The sequence below is a fragment of the Manis javanica genome, chromosome 17 (genome assembly GCF_040802235.1).
Source record: "Manis javanica isolate MJ-LG chromosome 17, MJ_LKY, whole genome shotgun sequence".
Lineage (NCBI taxonomy): Eukaryota > Metazoa > Chordata > Mammalia > Pholidota > Manidae > Manis > Manis javanica.
In genome coordinates, this window is record NC_133172.1 from 48,475,696 (window position 1) to 48,500,163 (window position 24,468).

General features: G+C 48.2%; 1 protein-coding gene and 1 long non-coding RNA gene across 4 annotated transcripts in view; one reads left to right on the forward strand and one right to left on the reverse strand.

Annotated features, from left to right (window-relative positions):
• Positions 1 to 24,468, forward strand: part of ZFP90 (ZFP90 zinc finger protein) — a 98,987-nt gene that overhangs the window by 55,164 nt on the left and 19,355 nt on the right. The window lies entirely within an intron of this gene.
• Positions 11,066 to 24,061, reverse strand: LOC140847053 (uncharacterized). The gene is made up of 3 exons (XR_012126654.1): positions 23,060 to 24,061; positions 22,749 to 22,855; positions 11,066 to 12,433 (listed from the first exon to the last, which is right to left on the reverse strand). It is a non-coding gene; the product is annotated as an uncharacterized lncRNA (long non-coding RNA).

Below are 24,468 nucleotides of genomic sequence, written 5' to 3' on the forward strand. Positions count from 1 at the left end.
TTTGACTCTCACCTCCACCTATTAGAAAGACTCTCAGGCACCAAATCTTTTCCAGCTACCGTGTCAGATATCTATCCTATTTAAACTCTTCTACCTCAACATGGGAAGCCTGCAGTGGTGGGGCAGGAGGCTGTGGTGGGGCAGGAGGCTGTGGTGGGGCAGGAGGCAGTGGTGGGGCAGGAGGCTGTGTTGGGGCAGGAGGCAGTGGTGGGTAGGAGGCTGTGGTGGCCTCTCTTCTCTGTCCTGCTCCCACCTACCCTCCATTCACTAGCTGTTATGTTGTCTGTCTCCTCAGGGATGGACCAGAGTTGGGGAGTGAGGTGGAGGGAGGAGCCAAAGGCCCCAGAAGGGCTCTTCTGACATCCTGGCTGTCTCCGTGGCACATGTATAACTTCTGGATCTTTCTCAGCTGGGCACTTCCATGAGTTTCTCAGCGATCCTCCTCACCCCCTTCCCACTAGGAACCTCCAAACATGGCTCTCTGGTCTGGGGTCTCCTCAAATGGCTGCATGTGCCCTACCCCAGCCTCTTTCTGTTACTGCCTGCTCACCTAGAAGGTTGCCCTCTTGGACAGGATGCCTTTATGATGACCCCAGGCTGGCTTTCTTCTGTTGGTGATTTGGGGCTAAGTGTGTGGAGCCCACATCTGAAGGCATCTGTAAGCCATTCTGGGAAGCTTGGATGCTAGCATTCTAAGAATGTGGGGAACCCTCTGGAGGTTTGATGCAAGGATGTGACAGGATAGGTGCCTACTGCCACAGCCCAGCACATGATGGTGCTGTTTTTCCTGGGATGGGAGCTATGGAAGATGGGGAGCTGGCCGGAATTTAGGTGGAACTGGTGAACTTGCTGCTGGTTTGGGTGTGAGGAGTAATGAAAGAAGTGTCCAGTGTTTGGGGATTGAGCACCTGGGTAAACAGAGGTGCGCATCCCTGAGGAGGGAAAGTCTGAGGTGGGGCAGGTGGAAGAGGTCGGAAATCAAGAGTCATGGGAAGTTTGGGTTGTCTTTGCTTTTCAGATCCCAGTCTGGAGGGAAATAGATAAATACAAGGGCTCCACTGGCCCGTATGGTGCCTTCGGGCAAATGAGAGAAGGGCGCCCTTTCCTTCAGGTGAATGTAGCTTCCTACAGGAGCGCTGGCTCAGTGAACGTACAGCTGGACCTCAGCCCCGTGAGTCCTCTTGGCCATGCACCCTTGTGTAGTGACCAACTATACAGCTCTGCACGGTAGCCCTGGATGCGCATGTCGGGAGCTCAGGTGGTACTTGGGGCTGGGGAAGAGCCATTAGCCTGCAGGATGTTTATTTAGGTGCTGTGTAAAATAGCAACTTCCCAGCCGAAGTAAGGAGGAAGGACCAGGGTGCACCAGGTGGGCTGAGAGCTTCTCCTTCCCGGGGCTAAAGCCTTCCTTCTCTTCCCGTTGGAGAAGCCCCCCTGCTTCCCTGCAGGGCTCAGTAGCTCTGAGCCCCTCAGTATTGTCTTCTCTGGGTTCGTTCTGGGGAGCGGCACAGAGGGGAGTGAGGAGGCCTGTCCACTCTCTCCTCTCACTTTCCTTAATGCAGGGATGTTGACGTCTGTCACCGGGCTGATAGCCATAGTGTCCCAGAGGCGCTCCACAGACCGGGAAAGCACTGAGTCAGGGGAGGAACACTCAGGGTGTCCCACTGGGACCCAACAGCAGAGGAGCAGGAATAGTCAGCCAGGCCACGGAGACTACATGCTTTCAAAAATAGAAGAGTGGTTGGCATTAGACTACCTGGGTTCAAAGCCTAGGGCCAGTTTTTACAACAGCTGGGTGACCTGGGCAAGTCCATTAGCAGCTTTAAGCCTCAGTATATCTGTAAAATGGGGATGATAACAGTATCTGTCTCGTGAGGCTATGGTGAGAAATGAATGAGTTCCTTCATAGAAAACACTTAGCAGAGAACTTCAGATTGTAAGCAGCCAGTGCATATCAGCCTCCATGGTATGTATGAGGAAAGCCCTTCCCAGTGGAACCCCAAACCGCCTTGAGAGTTGCTGACCGAAGCAGGCAGGAGAGGAAGTGGCCTTGCTGAGCTGCTAAAGCTCGGAGCTGCTTCCTGCCTCCCCAAGTCAGGGTCCTCAAGGGGCCACATTCCCAGAGCCTTGTGGAGGACAAGTCTGAGTCATGGCAGCTGGACAGGGGACTCTTCCTTCTGTAAACACTTCCAGGGAAACTGATTTCACAACTCCTCAGCCCGCCCCAGCGCAGCCCCCGCACTCCGTTTCTCTGGGGCTGCGCCTGAGTCCTGATCTCAGGGTGAGCGTTCTCCTGTCTTCAGAGTAAAAGGGGAGTGAGCTCAGTATGGGAGCCTTTGTTGTGCCACCCCCAGACCTTGTCTTCAGCCTATATGGGGTCCCGATGAGTGCCTGAGACTCTTTCCAGAAAAAAGACATATGTTCAAATACATATGTTCAAAAACCAAAATTTTCAAGATTCCTCATCTTTCAGGGGATATCCACATTATAACTTGGTGCTTAAGTTGGCAGGGTCTGGAGTTGAATTTCCTCAGTCCCAATGCTTCTGCTACTATGTTCTGGCTTAACCAGGTCACATAACATCTCTAAAGCTTGGTTTTCTTTCCTTTAACATGGAAGCAGCAACGTGGCTCTTTCATAAGGTTTTGAGAGGATGAAATGTAGGGTGTTCAACTTGCCCCTGTTGGGGACTTTCTCATTTTCACACTGAAAATCCCACTTCAAGGGAAGCCCCTCCGTAGTTGACAAACTAGGACCGTTGGTCACCCTAGTAGATGGCATAATTCCCAGAAAGCAATTAGTCCAGTGCAGGCCGTTCATCCAGGTTCCGTTAAGCCTTTTCCCTGATTAATCCTTCTGATAGGAATAGTGCCCTGCCTGAGGGTCAGGAGTCCAAGACTCAGCTTACCATTCTGTCCCCATCCTGCTCTGATGGCTTCCTGGGCCACCCTGTAGCCTCCCTCAGCCTGTTGGTTCCCCTGTTAAACAAAGGAGATGAGCTTGAGAGTCCCTGGGGCTCCTTCCCACTAAAGCCTGTGAGATTTATTTAAGGACAGCCTCCCACTGCCTGGTATGGCCGCCTTGAATGTAGATGGCACCAGGTATGCATTTGCCTGCCTGGCATGTCGGTGAGCAAAGCCCACATGCACTCTAGCAACACAGTCTGCCTGGGAAGAAGTCTGGACTGGAAATTTCATTCATGCCTTCATGTTAATGTTCTACCTACTGCTAGGGCTTATTTGGCTCATAGGCAGTCTTGGCATAGTGTGGGGGGAAATCAGAGGGCAGTTGATGTCCTTGTGCCTTTGTGACATTGGCGGTAGACCCCAGGAATGTGTGTGCCATCAGGAAATGGAGAGTGTTCCCAGGAAAGCTTGTCCCTTGAAGAAAAACAAAGTTAGCTGCTGCTTCTCTCAGGACGGGTGCTGTCTAGGTTTTTAACCCCTCCTTGTAGGGCCCATCCCAACGTTCAGGTTTCAAGTCAAGCCAGATGTCCCAGTAGGAAATAACAGGGGGATTTGAGGCTCCAAGATTTGAGGCTTATAAGTTCTTGAGGTAGTAAGCTCTAGGTTATCAACCTCCCCTATCTGTGTACCCTAGTACAATACTGGACACAGTGAATATGCCCCATAACTGACCTGCTTTTCCTTGTCACTGGGCCTCGGGGTACATCTTGCTGACTGCCTGCAGCAGGCTCGGTGGACGAGGTGGGCTGTTTCACTTTAGCTCTGATGAGAGTGTAAGACCCAGGACGGAGCTCTTCAGCCTCTGGGATGTGGACCCCTCTCAGATTATTTGACAACTGTCTAGTTGGGCCCTAGGGGTTGAAAGGCAATTTCCCCTGAAAAGAATAGGTCCCTTAGGTAACCATCTAGAAAGGATTAATTTTGAGACTAGATATTAAACTAGCTTTTTTACTCGGGAAAAGAGAGTCTTCTTTTCCCCCTGGGACTGCTTGAGAGGCCTCTGGACTCTGACATATGGAGATGGGACGATCCACCATCCCAGTGCTGCTGGGACAATCCCGGTTTTAATATTGGAAGTCCCACATCCCAGGAAATTCCTCAGTCCCAGGCCAAAGCAGTGACGTCTGGGTAGTTCTAACATGAGGACCAGGAGCCCATATTGAGGGAGCAGGGGAGAAGGCAGGAGAGGCCCCATGGGACAGCTGCTGTTGGCTGGGAGGAGCTGGGGGCAGCAGTGACAGGGTCATCACAGTGGAGGCCACAGCAGTGACCAAGGGCAAGCCATTTCTGGGCAGATGACTTCTAGAAAGAAGACCTGACATCAAGCAACGAGGCTTGTCAGGACTGATCTTGTGGCCTCAAGAAGAGAAGATTCCTTCCTGAAGCCAAAGTGGGCCTCAGGAGTAGCCGGGGTGGCCAGCAGTGCTCAGCTGAGCAGCCATCTCAGGGTCACTGGCAGCAGAGGCAGCCTCAGGGCCAGACAAACTGGTAGATGTGCTCCAGCACAGGTAAGCCCTGGGAAAATCTCAGACATTGCTGGGGGGTTACTTGGATGGGGTGCTAAACCCAGCCAGATGCAAATGGTGGGTACCCAACAAACATTTGCAAGGTGAAAGAGTACATTTCTGGTGATTGAGTCAGAATAGCTTGGGAGGGAGAAGCTCTGCCCTCCAGCGATGACCCACATGGACTCTCACTGAAGATCAGCCCCCAGAGTGTCCCTCTTCAGGTGACGTAGCTATTTCCAGACACTTTAGAGGGGTCTCAGTGGATGAGTCAGCTGGGGAAGGGCTGCCAGGTAGTCTCAACAAAAACATCAGACACGCTCAAAAAATGTGTCAACCAAAACCCTCCACACCATATGAGAAGGTTAGTAACGCAGTCCCCTTTGTGTCTCATATTTAACACAGTGTTGCGTGACTTTTATTCATTTAATTCCCCTATTTGTTTCTGGGAAAATGGGAGTTGGCTTTAGGAGGCCACAGGATCCCTTCTTGCTGCCCCAGCACCTGAGCTGGGGCAACCCCTGGCCCTTGACATTGAACATATATCCACTCTGGAATTGGGTAAAGAGATTAAAGCAGTTGTCAAAAACTTGGAGCAACAGAGGACTTTACTGAAGAAAAAAATTGATTCCTTTTACAAAGCATAGTTCCTAAGGAAGCTGTGTCCAAGGTACCAACTTCTTCATAAGGAAAATTAGGGAGGTGCTCTTTCCTCTAAGCCTCAGCATCTAAGGTGAAAACATGCAGGTTTGGGTTGGTTTGTCATAAATCACACGTCCCTAAGAGGAGTGTTGGCACACCCAGCAGCTATATGAGTGCGCCAGGGGCGCATTCTAGTTGCTAGGGAGAGGTCTGAGGCAATGCGGAGCGGGGGCTATGGGCGCTCCCCGCACCTCCGGTGAGGGAGTTCCCGTGGCTCTTGTCCTGGCTTCGTGTGACTCGTATCCACCAGGCTGTAACCCACAGGACAGGGACCAGCTGTGCCTTGTCCACTCAGGAGCTCCGCAGCGTCCATGCCCAGGTCTGGCCTAAGTAGATGTTCCATAAGGTTTCCAGAATTTCATTGAATTGTCCCTGAAGCCTGGGTAGTGGAATACACATGACAGCACAGAGTTCTGTTGGTTAAAAAAAAGCTCTTCCTGTTCTTGGCCAGCTCAGAAAAATGAAGCCTGAGGAAAAGGGCATGTGGCCCTCTGGGCCCTGGTTGCCCAGCCAGCCAGCGCCATTGCTCCAGAGCGGTCTCAGCCCATGGACCCACCCAGAGCCCCAGAGCACCCTGTGCCAAGCAAATGGAGAGTTGGCTTTCCTGTGTCTCCTGCCTCTCGTGCCTTCCTTCCACTCGTGGTGGTGGAGTGCCAGGTTGGCCAGCCAGTGTTCTAGGCACTGAGGACACCAGGCAGGCAAGGACCTCACTTGGAAAGCTCTTTATTAAGTGCCCAGAGAAAGAAGTTGATCTTTGCTTCACAGAGAGAAGGTGAGGGGCCTCGATTACACGTAACCCAGAGAAGTGGACATTCACTATGATGGGTCCTGTGGCATCCATTTCTTCTTCCCTTGGTGCTGAATTCCACATTTTATTTGGATGTCCATCCTTCCCCCATGCAGCCCATGGACTTCCCACCCTCCCCCAGCTGTAGGGCGGGGTTCAATAGAGTGAAGCCAGTCAGCACCTCCCACCTTCCTGGACACAGAGATTGACGAAGGAGTGGACACCAGGCCCAATCAGACCAGAGGGACTTTTGATCCTGGGAACATGTTTTCTCGATCAGTTGGAGAAAGACCCACTGTCTCTTCTGGATGGTTAGAGTGTGGACATGGGTTTGAAGCAGCTTTGACCCCTTTCCGACCTTGAGTGCCACAAAGTGTGGCCAGGCTGGAGATGAAGCAAACAGGGCTGAGAGAATTCCAGAGCAGTGGGGTCAGTGCCCTGCCTGAACCTTGGCTGGAGCCTCAGCCACCCGGGACTCTGAGGTTACATGAGCCAACCCACTCTTTATTGTGTTCATTTGAGTTGGGCTTCTGTGTCCTGAGAACATGCTAGCTGATCTCACTAAAGAGGAATTTCAAATTTGGTTTCAATGTCAAGACTGGGCAACCTGGGCTTATGGGAAGGAGGACCAGGCAGATGGTTGGTGACCCACTCAGGGACCAATAGTTTTGTACTTCCAGCCCAGGACAAGTGGAAAGGGGACCTGGACAGAGGAGCCTAGGGGTAGCAAGCAGGGTGAGGAGAGGGCTGGTGCTGAGGTCCCTCACCCCCAGCCTCAGCTGGCAGCATCCTTAATTTAATTCCACCTGACTGGTAAATGCAGAGTGCAGTCCACTTAAAGAAATCAGAGCAGCTGCCACTTCAAAGCAGGAAAGATGTGTGTAGGTGGGTGGGGAGGAGGCGGGTAATTATGCAGGGAAAATAGTTTTCTTGATATTCTTCTGGAAATGCACATGGAGCAGAGGGAGCAGCAGGAGAGATGACAGGAAAGGGAAGATGTATTAATAGAAGGTGTGTGTTGTGCCTCTCCAAAGGGGCACAGAGATAGAGTGTGCAGCAGTCTGCATGCTTATCTGACCACAGCACCTTTTTTTGGGGAACATTTGAGACTCCGTGGGACACCCCTGGCCTTGGGACTTCATCCATGGGTGACTAAAGGATTTGTTGGGAATGACTGAGTCTTCTTGTGTGTGTATTTCTGCAATACACTGGCTCTTCCTCATGACCAGTGAGGCCAAGCACCATTTGCATTTCACATCTGTACTTTTCATGCCTTGGGGAAGGAGAAAGGAACTCATGCCTAGCAAGAGAGGGGGCTGCAAGGTGCTAGAGAAGCTGAGAGCTCCACATGGCATCTCTGCCTTAGGGGTCTGCCCACAGATTCCACGTGCCCTGCGTGCCTCAAGTAGCAGAGGAACGGCACCAAATTTTCAGAAGCAGCTCTGAGGTTGTGAATGTTGGATGCTGATAATTAACCAGCTGTGAGTAAGCTGAACATTTCCTTGGGCTATTTCTGCATAATTATAAATATTTGAAGATATTAAACTCCCAGGTTTCGCACTGAAGGTATTATTTGAGCAATGGTCGGCAGCAGAGCTGGAAATGCAAACATCCTTTCATTCTTCCCCCTTAGAACACTTAGAATATTTTATGGGATTCAAAAGAAAAAAAAAGTTGCAGTTGAGAAAAAAAACACAAAACCTGGAAACCAAGTCAGTTGCTAGTATTTCTATAAAGCTCTAAATCAAAAAAGAGGAATGTGACCACTTTACTTAATAGTGGTGGGTTTGTGATGAATTTTCTCTATGGGTTAGATAAGCAATTACCATCAAACAACCTACTTGCACCTCTGTTGTGATAAAATGTTCCCTCTAATGGGCCTGACATGCCAGACGGTGGGCCTTTTAAAGCACTTAATCCTTCCACAAGTGTTCTCACGTGTGGGGCTCCTTAGTGTGCACTGAGAGCCCACGACTCTTTCCCTCTAAGGACCTGTCGTGGTGCAGAGGCGCCTTATACAGTTGGTCACCCTATCCTGCCCCCATCTACGGAGGTCTCATACTTCTTCACTGGCTCCAAATCTGCACTCCTCCCACCCTGGAAAACTGGGGCCATCTCCCTTAGACACGCACAGCCTCTTCTTCTATCAGATTTGAACCTGTCCACCTCTAGCCACAGCCTCCCCACAGCCCCTGGGGGTTTCTGCTTATTCTCCAGACCTCCCAGTGCTCTTGGAGACCATGGTTCCTGTGCCCTTGAACTAAACGCCCCTGCCTCTGAGGCTCCTGCTTGCTGTTTCCCCTGCTCAGCCCTTGCTCTGAGCACTGGCGCACCCTTCCTCACCACAAGACGGGTCTTCATCTTGGGTAACTTTAACAGGGTGTGAACCATCCATCCCACCATCCACGTCACAAGTTTTCTTGATGCTTCTCCACTTCCTGCCACATTCAGCCTGCCATATCCAGACCGGACCCTGTCAGTTTTGGCCGCTAAGGTGACACCTCAGCCACACTGAAGACCTTGTGGCTCCATCACCCTCTGCCCGTGGAGGCCTCTGGTCTGCAACCCTGAGGATTTTGTTGCCTTATTTCTGGGTGGGACCCTGTGGCCATCCCTCTGTTTCCCTCTTAGGTCCCTAACCCCATTATCTCCATCCTTCACTCCCAGGTGCTGCTGTCTAAGGCCTCTGCCTGAGTAGGGAGCTGTAGCCTGGTGACCTGCTCACCAGCCCCGGTGGGAATCCAGCTCCACAGCCTCCCTCTTCCACCATCCCACGCCGGCTTTTGTTCCCAGTTCCCAGGGTTACAGGGAGGTGCCCATGAAGACGTTTTGATGTGCAAAGTTCTTCAGGGTGAAATAACCTGGGCTTTGTTTACCACCCCGCGCCGCCACCCCCCAACCAGATGCGGGCGGCCGGCAGTGGGCGTCCTCCGAGGCCCTGGGGCAAGCAGCCTGCTTGCATCCGCGAGGTCACGGCGGGCAGCGAAGCGATCCAACATTGGTTTGGAAACTCGTGGTCTCACACAAAGGTGGGACGAGGAGGCCCGTGCCGGGCCCTTCTCTAGCCCACCGTCCTTGGGTGGGGGAGCGGGAAGAGGATCCTGGACGATGGGAACAAACCCAAGGAGACCCAGGTCGCAGCTCCCGCAGTTTTCTGCCCGGACGCCCTCGGGCAGCCCGATCCTTGCAGCGCGGGCTTCGGGCGCCCCCTGGAGGCTGTGCGGGCTGAGGACACGCAGCACTGACCAGGAGGCGCTCTCGTGAACCTCCTGCCCATCAACTAGGAAAATAAAGCCTATACACATGGACAAAGGACAGGAACAGAGAAGTTTGAAATGAAACAGAAATGTCCAATAAAATGTTAAGCTGATGCGTGCACAGGCAGGATCATTTGCAAGCCGTTAAATATATCAACTGCTTTAAATCTCTCAACGCTATTAGGGGAGGGCAGAGTATTCCCATTCTATGGATGAGTAAAGTGAGGCATGGAGACTAAGTGACTTGCTCAAGCCCACACAGGGCCAGGATGGACTTGCCAACCTGAGACTATGGCCTTAACTCACTACATTAAACTGATTCTCAACATATGAAAAATATACACTCTGGCTAAAAACCGAAGTGCAAAATAAAGCCATTCTATAAATTTATTTATTCTGCAAGAATTTATTGGATACCTACTGTGAGCTAGGCCCTATTCTGGGTGCAGGGGAATGGATACAAAACATTAAGTTTACCTTCCAGGGAGAGAGACAGACAACATCTGGGGCAGGTGGGTTATATTAAGTGCTTGGGGAAAAGCAGCAGGGTGAGGTGTGGAAGGGAGAGCTATTCAGATCAGGTGGTCAGGTGAACCTCTTTAAGATGGTGACCCTTGAGCAGAAACTTAAAAAGTGAGGGAGGTTATCTGTGGGAAGAGCATTCCAGGCAGAGGGCAAAGTCCCTGTGGCCAGCTCTGAACGTGCTGTCTGCAGTGACAGGCAGGTGGTGGGCTCCCGGCCAGCTCCTGTGGCCCACCGCCCATGCCCAGGGCCGTGCCAAGCGTTCAGGGAGGAAGACCTGCCTGCCGACTGCTCAGTGGTGGTGATGTTTGTCTTTACCTTGGGCATTGGCTCACTTTTCCTGCAACTGGCTCCATGTGACAGACAACTGGCCCCTGTGAGTCTCAGCAGAGGCTGGGTTGATCTAGGGGAGTGGAAGGGAAAGTTCTCACTAATATTTGGTTGGGGACAACTGGTGCAGACTTGGCCTCTGGGCTGGGGCAGGAGCAAAATTCGGCCCTATTAAATGGATTGAGGCCAGAGGGCAGGCTGCACAGGGCCATGAGGGAATGTGGATGAGCACTTCTGCTTCTTCCCACGGGCCCAGCAGGATTCTGGATGCTCGTGCTTCTAGGTTCCCTTCCCAGGTTTCCATGGTCATTCTTCCTCACTAGATCTTGGAGGCACCTAGAATTCTCAGTGAACTTCCCTTCAGTGAGCTCCCTGACTATTGGCCTGGGTAGCAGGGCCAGGCCATGACTGTGGTCTGCATGGCCTCCTTCCTCCAGAGACAGAAGCCTAGAGTGAGGTCGGAGGAAGACCATGTAGTCCCAGAAGAAGCAAACCCAATTCTTTCCCAGTACCTGCCACCTCCTTGCTGTGGCCAAAAGGGCATTCCCTTCCTGCTGATTTGGTCTTCTCACATCCCTTTGAGATTAGATGAATCACTCTCTAAAAACTGCTTGTGTCATATGACAAACTGCCCTGTTGTTCAGTGCTGAAAAACTTCTGTTGATTGTTGTGTCCACCTGGGCTCTTTTGAGTCCTGCTTAGACCACCTTAAGAGGGGGTGAACTTGTTTTCAAGATGAGCACAAACTGGGACAGAACCTAGAACAGAAGGTAGCTGAGATTCAAGGCCACCCTGGGGGCCAGCTGGCTTCTCCATCTCCCAGGGTCATGCAGCCTCTCTCTGAGCTTGCTCTCTTCTCCCTGCTGACCAACAGCTCCTTTGTTCCCCTTTCCCTCTTGAGTTTTCTTTTCCAATCTCCTAGCTTCTGTTTCTTGAGTTCCTTCTCTCTCATATCTGAACGTACTGCTGATCTGAACATCCCCTGACCTCTCTCTCTCCTTTCAGCGTCTGCACCAGCTGCTGACTGCCTCATTGCCGCAGTGCTTCATTCATGTTCCCAAGCAAGCTCACCTGTTTTATGCCAGGGCACATCATATGTCTCTGGGTTGGCTGTTTTGGGTCATGGCCCCTTCCTGGTCCATTCAGTGGGGCCAAGAAGGGTGGGCACAAATGTGACCAGCACTCGGCTGGTCCCTTCTGCTAATGCCTTGAACAATGCAGGCACCATTATTAGACTGTCTGCGACAGTCCCAGATACTCTCTGTGTCTGTTTTCCTGTTTACTCATGCTTGAGTTTCACTTGCTGACCTTTGCTATTGTTGCCTAGAAATTTTTTTTTAAAGGGTCCATAAAAATTCCGCAGGTACTGAGCCTGGTTCACTATGGAGGCTCCTACCCGGTGCCTGGCAGAGGGAGGGGTCATTCATAGTTAAACAAACAGTAAGTAATTTCTTCCTCCCTCTTTAGTCTCATCTTTCATCAAAAAAGGGAGGGGGGACTCTATTTAATAAACACCATCCATTAGATTAAATCAACAGTCTCCTAATATTACATTTCTTCCAGTAACAGTTTCTCTCTTGCCCTCACAGAAAAGCATGTGGTCAAGAGAAAATTGAATAAAGTCCTTTAATCAGCTGCAGTAGTATTTGAATCATTTAATTTAGGATCTGACAACCACAGATTATTTTTCAGGCCAATTTTAGCTGACCAGAAGAGCTGACCCCATCCGACTCATTCTTAATAAATCACCCCCTTGCCTGATTGTGGAAAGTTCGAAGAGATCTTTCTGGGGCTTTTCAAACACAGTCAGAAACAATATCCTATGCGGTGTGTGCCTGACATGAGCCCATGGCTGTGCTCTGTGGCTATAAAGTGAACCCTCAGGCTGGAGGGAGCCAGGGACACAGGCAGGGAGCTGTCACCTCCACAGCCAGTGCCTTTTATTCCTGGATCCAAGTTCTCATGACCAGGAAAACAAGTCAAATCTGATTAGATGCCAGACACACACTGTTTATTGTAGCTCACCCTCTGCTGCCTCAGACTTTTGAACACCTGCTGAAACCCCTTCACTGGAAAAATTGAAAGAGGAGCTTATGATTCAAAATAACACCCACTCCACACCCACAATGTCGCCTCTTCCAGAATCAATGTTAAATCACCCGTGAAGTCCCAGTAAAGGACAAATCGCAAGATCCCTCCCCAGGACCAATCTGATGTCAGCTGCGTCCGAGCCCGTGGCAGATGCCTCTTCCAGTCCCCAGGCAGATGTGGCTGGGCTGAGAAAAACCCACAGGACTTCATTCTGTCCCTACTACAGGTGCATGAAGGGCTTGCTTTTAGGCTGGTCTGTCCACTTTTCTCCATCTATTCCAAGGAAACAAAATAGGAAGAAAGCTGGGGGACAAGGCAGGGCCCATGGCCTTTTTTGGGGGCCTAGGGCATTCTTGGAGATACAGTACCGATAAGTGGCATTAAGAAAGGAAGAACCTGGTGTGGGTCAGTGCATGCAGGGGATTGTAAATATTTTATAAAATCCAGTTTTTAAAGTTTCCATCCCAGGGATACGGTGGGTGAAAACAGAACCATCAGCAGCCCAGGTTACAAGGGGAGGCACATTCCTGCAAGGACCCAGAGAAATCCTGGGATGGAGCCAGATGTGAGGGCACTCCAGGCCCGGGGTGGGGAACTGTCCAGTCACAGGCAGCATCTCCTGGGCAGTGGGCCTGGGGCTGCTCACCCATAGCCTGACTCTGGACATCCCCCTCTCTGTAGATGGGCCTGTGGTTCCTGCTCCCCCCAAAACTTGAACTCACACAGACATGGCTCTGAGTTCATCTGGTCCTGACACTTGACCCAGTAGTTTGAGAGCCACCATCAACTAAGGACCCCCTTCTGGCCCCTTTAGAGGGGCCTCCAGAGGATAAAGTGCCTCAGGCACCCTTGTTAAAGTCCTGGGCAGCTGCAGGGCCACTGTTCCAGGAGACCCACCTGCAACCTGTCTAAACAACAGCTGCCCAGACTAAAACATGGGGGTGGAGATGGAGGTTTGGGGTGCCTACACCCCATCTCCACTCCAGGCCTGACCTTTCCAATGAAACTTTGACTCTACCAATTGCTCCTGTGTGCCCTTGAGCCTCTTTCTCAATTTTCTGATCCTCAAAAGTGGAACAAGGTAACAAGAACCTTCCTTGCCAGGGTTGTTGAGAAAATTAAATGAGATCAGACTTTAGGAGCATAAACTAATGGGAAATAATAAAGATAACAAATCTTTTTGACCTAGATGCAACTGGAAATTGTAGAAAATGTGGATGAATGCAGATTGGAGATATGATCTTTTTCCAGAAAGATGAGTATGTTTTGAATTAACACAAGAGTGAAGTACATTTCATTAAAGAAAAAAAATTAAGTAAGGTAATTTACATGACCCTTAAAATGGAACTATAAACCAGTTTGTCTTTGTCTCCCTTTGTCCTTTAAGTGTACTCTAGAGAGCTAATTTTCCCTCGCCCCTGGAGGAAATTTAAGCTAAATCCCTGTGTAACCTCTCTCTTCCTCCAGGAGGCCTTCTTGATCAGGCTCCTTAGCGGCCCTCTCAGTCAGCGGCCACCCTGGCCCTCCAGAGACATTCACTCATCCTGTGCTCTCATGCTCTCTGAGCATGCAGGCAGGTCCTGATGTGGCTGCTCTCCTAGCTGCACTCTGAAGCCATTGGCCAGCCTGTCTCCTGCCATTAAGATTTCTTTGGCATGAGCCGCCCCATGCGGCTCTGAAGCTCCAAAGGGTATATGTATTGAGCTTTCTGTGTGGTCCGCTTCCCTAAGCTTGAGGTGAGGAGCAAGCATCCTTCACTATTGCCCTGGGGAGAGGAGATTCACAGCCTGACTCCCCAGACATGCCTACATGGTGCAAATGCCCCATCAGTGGCAGCCGTCACAGCCTCCTGACCCTGTCTCCCAGTGGCCACTGGGCCCTACCTGCCCCTGTCTTGAGCAATTCTAAACCCTGTGTCTCAAGGGCAGTCCCAAGTCCCTAAGTGGCACAGTGATCAAGAAGCCAGATTGAGATTCCATGGCAAGCCAAAATGTGCCTTTCTGGTCTTTGTCAAATTCCTCCAGGGAGGAAAACCCTCCCACCCCTACAGAGGATGGGGAGGGCAGGTGAGAAGAAATGTATTCCAGGCAGCCACAGAAACATAGGGGTGTGACACTGTGCCAAGCAGGCACCAAACAGCCCCCACATTGGCTGCCCTGCTGGATATTTTGCCCCATTAAGGATTTAACTCAGGGTACCCATGAGAGAAGAAGTGCAAAGTTCCTTGCTCACTGTGACCAAAGGGACCTCAGGAAGTACCAGGCCTGGAGGCAGAATGAAAACAACACCCCAGGGAACAGAAGAGAAGGAGGCTAGAGAGAGAAAGGTAATCGGTTGGGGTGGAGGTGGAGAGGGATAGAAGATGATATGACCCTGAAATCAGAGTTGTCTGAACAGAAACCTAGGGTCTGAGGGTCAATGCAGAAGCATGGGGGAGGGGTTCTGAGCCTGTTCTCAGAGTGGCCCAGGAGGAGACAGAGGGTCTGGAAGGCCAGGCAGTGCCCGAGGAACATCCACACCAACAAACCTGTCTCACATGATTAAATGGCAGTAGATAAATTTAACTAAACATGAGTAATGGGGACACTAAGGGGAAGTGAAGAGCAATAGAATATTTTAGCAACATAAGGAAATGAGAAGAAAATGACTTTGCAATGAAATGTCAAACTTCTGTGCCTGGAGATGTAATCTGGTCATTTCAGGCTCAGGGGAGTGGGGGAGTCTGTGGTTATTTCAAGCAAATTTTAAATTACTTTTATTTCATAACATATGGCCAAATTCCTTTGGGATAGTGTCAGGGGACACAAGTGGGAGTCAGAGAGTGCTAGCCCTGTTAACTGGGGTGTTTCTTATTTGTTGTTTTACAAAGAGAAGCTGTGTGTATATTCATTCATTCTCCCATCCATCCATTCACTCAGGGAGTGCATGTTAAAGCCTGAGAACTAAGAAAGCAAAAGACGCAACCCTGCCTGCCCCTGCCCCCCCGGAATCCTGATCAGTTGAGGCAACAGATAAGTAAACAGAAAGTTACAGTGCAGGGCCACATTCTGGGCCTAACACTTGGTGCTAGAAGTTTGTGGAATTAATGCATGGTTGAAAGGAGTGAACATCAAACTGGGTCTTGAAGGATGAATAAGAGCTTATCAGGTGGACAAGTAATTTGTAAGCAGTCCAGGCAGACAGACCACGTGTTGCAAAGGGGAGCTGGTTAGTCATTAGGGCTGGAGGTGATTTTCCAGGGAAAGGGGACAGGGTGATGAAAAGAAAAGGGCAAGGAGGAGACACAGGATCACTGGACCACCTGATGATGACTAGCACCCTCAGGAAGGCAGGCTCTGAAGAAAAGACCTCCGAGTCCACCTAAAGCCTGCCATCACTAAAATCTCTACTCCAGCCCAGAGGCCTGCTCATCCATCAAGCCTAAACTCAGGCATCACAGCCCCCCAAAAGTGTTTCTTTTCAGCTCAGGCTGGGGTGAGTCCCCCTTCCCCATGCAGGCTCCCCAAACACCCTGTGCCCCCAACCTTGTCACTGCCCATCCCCACCTGCATACTATGTTAGCTTGTTGTCTGTCTGTGCATCTCCTGACTGAGGCTGCAAAGCGCAGCTCTGGTGAGACTCGCTCACATGCTGGGCCACCCTGGAGTCTGGCCAGGCTGTCCTGTCTGTGGGATCCCCTTCCAAAGATTGACCATCCAGAGAAGTGGCTCCAGAAGCTGAGGTCTGAATCAAGGGTTGCTGGGGGGTCTGGCTAAGGAAAGAGCGTTTTAGTTCACTTAACATCAGACTTTTGCATTCTCTAGAGGGACTCTGAAAGTGCGCTCATTAAAAACCCCTTTTAAGCCCCCAAGACTCTGGCTTGAAGGGGTGGGTGGTTAAGGCTATTGAGCATGGAATACAAAGCCAGGGAAACCTGGCCCCAGGACAGAGAAGCCTTACTGCCTGAGGAGGCGGGGCAGGGAGCGGGCCCGCTGAAGCCGATGCTCAGGACAAGGCTTAGCAGGAGAGAGGCCAGTAGCGATCCGCTTCCCTGGACTGAGCTGCCCGCGGAACAAGCGATCAGAGAAAAATAACGGAGCTGCAGATGCTCGAGATGTCCACTAGGTGGCAACCAAGGCTACGCTAGCCGGCGAGTCGCCATGGTAACCTCAGAGCCCAACGTTGCGTGATACCTAGACCTTGGTGGGGACATGCGGGAGCGCCCCAGAACGCACCTTCACTGGTTGAGCCAGGCGTAGTAGTTATAGGAGAAAAATAAAATGGGGCTTTGGACCAGCCAAACCAGATCCTTCACTACCCAGAGAGGGAAAGACACTTCCTGGAAACTATACAACAGCAGTACTGGAAATAGAGCTAAAGAGAAAATGGGAAAGAAGGGAAGAAAATTGTACAGATGACCCAAAGACCATCTAGCAAGGTGTTCTATTTTTTTAACCACGATTTTTTTTATTTAAATTGTTTTAAACCCCAGCTTTCACCTGAGTTCAGTTTTAAAAATCATAAAGCTACACGTTACTCAAGAAGGCCCAGCAGCTGATCACATGCGTCTTTTTCTTCCTGTACCATCTTCTTTCTCCAACTAGTGTATTTCTCTCTCTGGGCTTCTATTTCATCTATATAATGAAGAAGCTGGTCTGGCTAGCCTCAAAACCCATTGCTCTTTATAATAAAGCAAAGCCTTCATTTCATAAACTCAGTTAACTGGACACACATTTACTGGGCATACAAATGGGTAAGATTCTCTTGGGGCTAAAGCCCACTTGGAGGTCAGATGTCTCTGCAACTGGGCGCCAAGCAGGCTCAGCCTAAGGACAACTTAGCCCAAGTCCCTTGGAATCATGATAGAGGACATTAGCCATGAACAAAAACTATCTAGATGAAAATAATTGCAAGTTCATTAACTTGCAAGTTTATTTAAAAGAACCTCAGATACAAGCGCAGTTAATTCAATAAGTACGATGTGAGAATAATCTTGTTTAATTTCTAGTCCCTCCTCTTTCCTCTTCCCTCCTTCCCTCCTGGCTCATTTTGTTCACTTTCTGGTCTCTAAGCAGAGTTCCTTGTTTGACTGCAAAAGCTCTCAAATGCCATTTGCATCTTGCAGGGCCAGGTGGGATCTATCTTCCCACACAACCAGCCATGTCTCAGGATCATCAAACACTCTTATCTCAGATACAGAGATTTCTAGGAAAAGCCTTCCTTGAGTAGACATTTTTCATGACTCCAAGCCCAGGAGGAGAGCCTGGGATCAAGCAAACCAGGCCACGGTGTCAGGACAAAGATGGGATGCTGGGGTGCACCTGGTGCCAGTCCCGTCCACTGACAAACAAGGAGCTGTGATAAACAATGGGGCAAGTGAAATCCAGGTGGCTCATTCAGAAGCCAAAGTGAGGTCTCCTGATCCCTGGCCCTTGTGACCTGAAGTGACATCATTTCTCTCCAGCCTGAGTCGCTACATCTGGGATGGAGCAAGAGTCTGAGTGTCCCTTCAGCTCAGTCTAGGATGGCAGGAGACCACCAGGGAGGTTTTGCGAGGAAATATGGGACAGTAGGGGCTTAGAAAGCTTGGGCTACTTAGGTGTTCAATGAAATTTTGTTGAATTGAAAATCATTTTCCGGGACTTGTGGAGTCTTCAAGTGACTTGAGGGTGGTTGGCAGGGTTGGTAATGGTCAGGAAACTGACCAAGATTAAACCTTACCAGTTGTCGCCACAGGGTATCTATGACAAGGCCCCAGATTTTCACAACTCACTGTGTGGGTCTCAGGGAATAAATGTCCAGCTTCTTCCTTATCTACCTCCCTCACCCCATATATCTGAGTAAAGAACTTCCATTAGACAAATCTAGTGACAAATCGGTATATCCATTCAATAGAACAGTACGCAGCAGTAAAAAGGAATCAACTGTTGACACACGCAGTGATTTGAGTGGAGACTTCAAGGGCATTTCTGAGTAAAAAACAAAAAGCCAACCTCAAAAGATACTGTATGATTCCATATTTATAACATTTTAGAAATGGCAAAAGTATAAAGATGGAAAACAGACCAGTGGTTGTCCTAGATTAGAGAAGGGGATGAGGAGGGTATCACTATGAAGGGACAGCACAAGGGAGCTTCTTGTGGTGATAGGAGTTTTGTGTCTTGAATGCAGTGATGGTTATATGCATCTATATGTGTGATCCAGGGCCATAAAGTTACATACAAAGACATTTTTTTTCTTTTTTTTTGGGTATCATTAATATACAATTACATGAGCAACATTGTGGTTACTAGATTTCCCCCATTATCAAGTCCCCACCACATGCCCCTTATTCTCCTTATCCCTCCCTTCCCACCCATCCTCCCCAGTCCCTTTCCCTTTGGTAAATGTTAGTCCATTCTTTGGTTCTGTGAGTCTGCTCTGTTTTGTTCTTTCAGTTTTTGCTTTATTCTTATACTCCACAGATGAGTGAAATCATTTAGTACTTGTCTTTCTCTGCCTGGCTTATTTCACTGAGCATAATACCCTCTAGCTCCATCCATGTTGTTGCAAATGGTAGTATTTGTTTTCCTCTTATGGATGAATAATATTCCATTGTGTATATGTACCACATCTTCTTTATCCATTCATCTACTGATCGACACTTAGGTTGCTTCCATTTCTTGGCTATTGTAAATAGTGCTGTGATAAACATAGGAGTACATATGTCTTTTTCAAACTGGGCTTCTGCATTCTTAGGGTAAATTCCTAGGAGTGGAATTCCTGGGTCAAATGGGATTTCTATTTTTAGTTTTTTGAGCAACCTCCATACTACTTTCCACAATGGTTGAACTAATTTACGTTCCCACCAGCAGTGTAGGAGTGTTCCCCTTTCTCCGCATCCTCACCAACATTTGCTGTTCTTTGTCTTTTGGATGGTGGCCATCCTAACTGGTGTGAGCTGATATCTCATCCTGGTTTTAATTTGCATTTCTCTGATGATTAGCCATGTGGAGCATCTTTTCATGTGCCTGTTGGCCATTGGAGAAATGTCTGTTCAGCTCCTCTGCCCATTTTTTAATTGGATTATTTGCTTTTAGTTTGTTGAGGTGCATGAGCTCTTTATATAATTTGGATGTCAACCCCTTATCAGATACATCATTTATTAATATATTCTCCCATATTGTAGGATGTCTTTTTGTTCTACTGATGTTGTCCTTTGCTGTACAGAAGCTTTTTACTTTGATATAGTCCCACTTGTTCATTTTTGCTTTTGTTTCCCTTGCCCAGAGAGATATGTTCATGAAGAAGTTGCTCATGTTTATGTCCAAGAGATTTTTGCCTATGTTTTTTTCTAAGAGTTTTATGGCTTCATGACTTACATTCAGGTCTTTGATCCATTTTGAGTTTACTTTTGTTTATGGGGTTAGACAATGATCCAGTTTCATTCTCTTACGTATAGCTGTCCAGTTTTGCCAACACCAGCTGTTGAAGAGGCTCTCGTTTCCCCATTGTATATCCATGGCTCCTTTATCGTATATTAATTGACCATATATGCTTGGGTTTATATCAGGGCTCTCTAGGCTGTTCCATTGGCCTATGGGTCTGTTCTTGTGCCAGTACCAAATTGTCTTGATTACTGTGGCTTTGTAGTAGAGCTTTAAATTGGGGAGTGAGATTCCCCCTGCTTTATTCTTCCTTCTCAGGATTGCTTTGGCTATTCGGGGTGTTTTGTGGTTCCATATGATTTTTAGAACTACTTTCTCTAGTTCATTGAAGAATACTATAGGTATTTTGATAGGGATTGCATTGAATCTGTAGATTGCTTTAGGCAGGATGGCCATTTTGACAATATTAATTCTTCCTATCCATAAGCACAGGATGTTTTTCCATTTATTGGTATCTTCTTAAATTTCTCTCATGAGTGTCTTATAGTTTTCAAAGTATAGGTCTTTCACGTCCTTGGTTAGGTTTATTCCTAGGTATTTATTCTTTTTGATGCAATTGTGAATGGAATTGTTTTCATGATTTTTCTTTCTGCTTGGTCATCATTAGTATATAGGAATGCAACAGATTTCTGTGTATTAATTTTGTATGCTGCAACTTTGCTGAATTCCATTATTAGTTCTAGTAGTTTTGGGTGGATTCTTTAGGGTTTTCTATGTACAATATCATGTCATCTGCAGACAGTGACAGTTTAACTTCTTCCATAACAATCTGGATGCCTTTTATTTCTTTGTGTTGTCTGATTGCCGTGGCTAGGACTTCCGAAGTATGTTGAATAAAAGTGGGGAGAGTGGGCATCCTTGTCTTGTTCCTGATCTTAAAGGAAAAGCTTTCAGCTTCTTGCTGCTGAGTATGATGTTGGCTGTGGGTTAGTCATATATGGCCTTTATTATGTTGAGGTACTTGACCTCTATACCTATTTTGTTAAGAGTTTTTTACATGAATGCATGTTGAATTTTGTCAAATGCTTTTTCAGCATCTATGAAGATGATCATGTGGTTTTGTCCTTTTTGTTGATGTGGTGGATGATGTTGATGGATTTTCTAATGGTGTACCATCCTTGCATCCCAGAAATAAATCCTACCTGATTATGGTGGATGATTTCTTTGATATATTTTTGAATTCAGTTTGCTAATATTTTGTTGAGTATTTTTGCATCAATGTTCATCAGGGATATTGGTCTGTAATTTTCTTTGTGGGGTCTTTGCCTGGTTTTGGTATTAGAGTGATGCTGGCCTCATAGAATGAGATTGGGAGTATTCCCTCCTCTTCCACTTTTTGGAAAACTTTAAGGAGGATGGATTTTAGGTCTTCACTAATGTTTGATAAAATTCAGTGGTGCAGCCATCTGGTCCAGGTGTTTTGTTCTTAGGTAGTTTTTTGATTACCAATTCAGTTGCTGGTAATTGGTCTGTTCAGATTTTCTGTTTCCTTCTGGGTCAGCCTTGGAAGGTTGTGTTTTTCTAGAAATTTGTCCATTTCTTCTAGGTTGTCCAATTTGTTAGCATATAATTTTTCATAGTATTCTCTAATAATTATTTGTATTTCTGTGGTATCCATAGTGATTTTTCCTTTCTCATTTCTGATTCTGTTTATGTCTGTAGACTCTTTTTTTCTTGGGGTTTACCTATTTTATTTTCTCGAAGAACCAGCTCCTGGTTTCATTGATTCTTTCTATTGTTTTATTTGTCTCGATTTTATTTATTTCTGCTCTTACTTTTATTATGTCCCTCCTTCTGCTGACTTTGGGCCTCATTTTTTCTTCTTTTTCTAGTTTCATTAATTCTGAGTTTAGACTGTTCATTTGGGATTGTTCTTCTTTCCTGAGGTTATCCTCACAAAGACATTTTAAAAACACATGCAAAATAGGTGAAATGCAAGTAAGGTGTATAGACTAATCAATTGTACTGTGCCGATATCAATTTCCTGGTTTTGATAATGTATTATAGTTAAGTAAAATGTCACAATGAGGGAAGTTGGGTGCTGGGTACATGGGACCTCTCTGTATTTCTTTTGTAACCTCCTGTGAGTCTGTAAGTTGAAATAAAAAGTTTAATAAAAACTGTAGTAATGTGTCAACTTTATTCTGTTTGAATATTTTGAGTTTGGGGGTTGTTAGCGTAATGTGAAGATTATTTAGGACACTTTGGTTGCAAGAGTCAGAGTAGCTATTTTAAACTGGCATAAGAGTAAAAAGAGGAAGTTATTGGTGTGTGTAACCAAACTATGGAACAGCAGGGCTTGAAGTGTACCCAGGGCCAGCTAACCCACGACCAGCACAGATGAGACTCTCTCTAATTTCCTCTCCCACCCCTTCCTCCATCCCCTATTTCCTCCTCCCCTCCCTCTCTCCCAGCCTGCAGTCTGGGCTCCTGTCTGCTTGTTGGCCTCAAACTCTCACAGATGTGCTACAATCCAAGGAAAGCGCTTCCTTCTCCCAGCAGCTGCATGAAACACCCAGGGAAATCTAATTGGCCTGCCTGATTTGGGTTCCATGGTAAGCTATGGTTGGTCACTTCACCAGAACTTCATAGAGGGAGGAGAAGACCTTCCCCCAAAGAAAGGGGGTGCTGTTACTGAGAGATGAGGGAAGCGAGGTTGAGCAGAGATGCCCATTACAACATATAAATGGATAAGCATATATATTAATGAAAAATTAGTCCCTGAATCTATTGGAAGTAAGGAAACAATGTGGAGGTCCAGTTTAAGGTGTTGATGTGGTGGCCTGCATGCACAGTGCCTCAGATTGGTCTCAGTGCCAGCCAGGGTGTGTGGTCCACGGGGAGGCATCAGGGCCCTGGGGAAAACCTGTGCTGAGTCTACAGGGTCAGAGGCAGGCCAGAAGAGCCCACTGGAGGGCCGGCCCTCAGAGACAGGATCACCAGGGGCTCAACTGTAACGTGGGAGGGTATATGCACAGGGGTCAAGAGCATGCCTGAGACCTAGATCACTTGAATCTGAGATCTGACACTTGATAGCTGCTCTGAACCTGTTTCCTCACATGTAAAATTGGGATGAGAATATCTACCTCATAGTTTGTTAAATTCAGTTGATACATGTATGTAAAGTGCCTACCCTCGTCTCTGCATGGAGAAACTGTCAAGTTAAAGTTCACATACTATACCTGTAGCTTTACAGCAATACAGGGTTGTAGTGGCCGGCAGGTGGCGCTCGAGCCCAGCGCTCTGCAGACGGACTCCAAGGAGGCTCCAAACTGAGGCCGGTGTTGATCTGATTTGAGGGAGAGGCCCCGGGCGCTCAGACTCCCTTCCCCGGGGTCTGACTCCAAGCTTGTCCTTAGATCTCACAGTGGAGGGCTGAAGCAATGCAGCCCCCACTCAGCCCCCCATTAGTGTCCTCCCGGCCTGAGAGTACCCGGAAGACGGGGGACTCCGGTTCCCTGATACTACAGCAATCGCTAGTTCTCTGGCTTACCAGTGTCAGATGTGGGAGAACTACCATCTCTGGGTCTCATCTCTCACACCAATTTTCGTGGAAACCAGAGAGTGGAACATTTCAATGAATGTTTAAGTGACTGGAAGTGGGGGAAGCCCGAGCCAGAAGGCTGGACCCATGGTGGGCCGAATGAGGAGTTGAAGGTCAAATTCACTTGGATTGTTAGAGTAGGCGACGTGGAACGCATCTGGCGTTAGTGAAGGGTCCCTTCGCCTCTGCTCTGGCTGGGACAACGTCCCTCTTCATCAGCTCCCCAAAAGTCGCGAGGTTGGGGGTACCACCCGGGCACCTGGAGACCCCAGCCGATCTCCCTGACCCGGCCCATGTGCCTCGACTGGATTTTCAGCAGCCGGACTCAGAGCAGAGGGCCAGGCAGTTGTCATGGGGACAGGAGGACGCGAAGAAGAAAGTGGCTTTTGATCGGCTGGGAGGATTGTTAGCGCTCCGCTCCCCCAGGGGTCCTGCCAATCCGAAGGTTTGAGGCTGCAGGAAACTGGCAGGCAAGCTGTGTGCGCCTGCAGCAGGACCACCGCCTCCCACCCGACCCCAGACCTTCAGTTGCTAGGCCCGCTGCGTAGGGCAGCGTTTTCCCTGCGGGGAGCCTACAGCTCCCGGCTCCATGCCCGGGGTCCTCCTGTCCAGAGTGCGGACCTCAAGCAGAAGAGAAGGGGACTGAACCTGGGTCCTGTGTAAATTTCTTTTTATTTATATAGCTTGGGATGTTGGTATTCCAGAATCTGTAAATTTGTATCTTTCATCGGTTCTAAAAATTCTCAGCCTTGATCTTTTCAAATATTATTTCAGCCGCCTCTTTTCTTCTTCTGGAACCTAGTTAGATGTTGTATTAGAGCTCTCGCTTTTTTTTTTTCTTTTCTTTTCCATCTCTTTGTCCCGTGGACATCTCTTAGTTGCACCTTCTGTTCATTGATTTTCTCCCCAGCTATGTCTAATTTGCCATTAACTGTGTGTGAAATTTTTTAATTTAACCTACTATAGTTTTTCATTTGTAAAAGTTCTATTTGGTTCTTATTCAATTCTGTTTGATAATATTTCTAGTTTCTTGCTCTCTACTTATATTCTCAACCCCTACTGAATTTATTAAAATAAATTTTAATAACATTAATTAGATATTATTGTATGATCTGTGTGTGAGAACTCCCTATATGTGAGATTGTTATGAATCTGATTATGCTATTTTTTTCTACTGCCTGTCATTCATGGTTCCTTGTTTTCTATATGTGTTTTATGATCCAAAGCTGTGAGCACATCATCTTTCTTGGGATCATACTTGGGGAAGCCTGCGCTGAAGGTACTTTCCTCTAGGGAGGATTTGTGTTTGCTTCTGCCAGAGGCCTGGAAGCACCACTTACCAGGGACCGATATAAACT